We start from the raw sequence: 2,439 nt of genomic DNA, 5'->3' as shown, positions 1-2,439 counted from the left end.
ATGTGAGAGTTTTGTTCTTAGTTAATTTATGAAGCACAAACATTACATACAATCGGTGAAATTGCTCGGAAAATCGGTTTGCTAAAATCACAAACCTTACATGGGAAAGACTTCGTAATATTTTCTGCCTTACACCTAAAGTTGATATGGCGTGATTTTATTAATGGTGATTGACATTTCAGAGGCAGCATTTGCAAGTTGCTGAAAGTCATGCTAGAAGCTTGAAACTGTCTAATAAATGAAGGGGTTATAATCAAAAGGATCTAAGTAGGTCTGACATTCGCTTTGAGATAATTAAGGTTAAAGTTGATTACTTGTTGTAAATTCTGGGTAAATTCTTTGAAATGATTATTTCCCGGCCAATAGATGTCACTACAATGTCCGAAATGACTTGGATCTCTTTGTCGCCAAATAAACACTATATTTAACTATACAAATATGGGTATAACTTATATTTTTAAAAAATATCGAATGAAAATTTGTGAGTCCAGAAGGCTTCAGTTTTAGGAAAAGTTTTGGAATTACTCCAAGAACAAGCTGACCACTTTTGCACACTTGGAAGACCACACCAATACATACATATAAATATAATCCCAATCAAAGCTCGTTTTTTACAGGTCTAACAGGTCTAATATTTTACACAGTCTAATCTCGGATTATTAGCCTGACAGTTTGCTGTGATTGTTTTCTCACAGTTCAATGAAAATTTCCAATTTTTCTCTGTGCCACTATGATCACTTTTTCGGCTAAGTTAAGCAATTGAAATATATCGTAACCTAATATTTTATTAAGAATACCTTTCCTTGCTAGCGTTGATTTTTTTTTTGCTTTAAATTTGACATTTCTTTTATTCTTCGCAAAAATAATCAATAAAACTAAGTTGAAGCGACGCAAGCAAAATAAAACCATTCTTAACAGCATTTTTCCAGTTAGAGAAAATGGTGATGAAGAAGAAATTTTTGGTGGACGTTAGAAATATGGTCTGCGAATTATTTTATGAAAAAAAAAAAAACATTTTGAAAAATTTTGAGTTGTGACGATTTTTGATTTAGGGTGCGATATGTGCATCATTCTCAACCAATCCATTCCGATAAATTCTTTTTAAGAAGCAAGACGTCTTTTCTCGGCCAAAGAAGAAAAAGTGGAGGGATGAAGTGGATGAGTATAAATTATATTTCCCGAAAATCTGTAATATTCTCATTTGTTTCTAAAAGATTATTGCAAACATTGATATTGAGCGAATAAGTTGCAGTAGTTGCCGAATTGAGGCAGTTTTTGAATTTCTGTGTTCATTACCATCTGCCTTGAGTAAAAAAAATGTACTTGATGGAAGGATGGACGGACAGACAGACGTGGTTTAAACGATTTCTCTCTTGATTGTGAACAATTCGGTATAAATAAGGTATATATTTTTATAAATATCTTGACTCTTTCAGGCTTTTTCAAATGCGAATGCTAAAACACCAAAAGATCCTAGGGATTCCTCAATAATTGCATTCAATGTCCACGAAATAAATTAGAAAGGTAGAGGAGAAAAAATATATATATTACAAGTAAAGTTTTACCTATTCCTTCCACCGTCTTCATAACGTTCCTCTTAGCTCTGCAATTGCAGCTGAAGTGTTGGCCGGCGCGTGAAGCCGTGCAAAAGTTACTGCCGCATTGCAAAAGTGACGAAGTGTGCAACACACGCACAAAAATACAAAACCAACTTTTACTCAACTACGCGGTTGAGCAAATCCAAAAGAGTATTTTATATGTTGCTAGTACACATACCATATGTACATACATACATATCATCACCTGAAATGCAAAAAGACGTAACAAACATCGTAGCTGAAATTCAAAAAGTCATGAGTCATAAAAAATTAAAAATTTAGTATTTGATTGTTATGATGGATTTCATCGAATAACAACTCCCACATCATTTAATGAAAAAAATTAAAACTATTAGTTACGACTTTTTCCATTTCAGTTACGATGTTGTTACGTCTTTCCGAATTTCAGGTGACGATATGCATTTACTTAGTATGTACATATGTACTAGATACATACGTCTATGTAAGGGTCATTCAATTGAAAGGAGGAAAACGACATAAATTTAAATGTGCCCTAATTATCTTTATTTCGGTAGTAACTTCTATTCATTAAATGACTACATTTCATTAATCTCTTGGAAAATATTAAAAAAAATCAAAAATAATATTTCTATGAAGATTATATAAACCTCATTTTTAATGAAAACGAAAGCGTATAATTGATATTTTTCAACACAAAAACATCGTTCGCGCAGGTTAAGTGTTTTGGTTTTAGTTCCGAGGACATAGCTAAAATTCAAGATTGATCACATTCTGTAGTAAAATGTCCCACCAGTCACAATGGAATGGCCCACAAGTACTCTACAGTGAAAACCCAAACCAGTCATGAAAAATACCAGTC

Source organism: Rhagoletis pomonella, unplaced genomic scaffold (assembly GCF_013731165.1).
Source record: "Rhagoletis pomonella isolate Grant_MI unplaced genomic scaffold, Rhpom_1.0 Rhpom_scaffold_00001, whole genome shotgun sequence".
NCBI lineage: Eukaryota > Metazoa > Arthropoda > Insecta > Diptera > Tephritidae > Rhagoletis > Rhagoletis pomonella.
The sequence above is the reverse complement of the archived record's forward strand: the minus strand, read 5'-3'. Positions refer to the sequence as shown.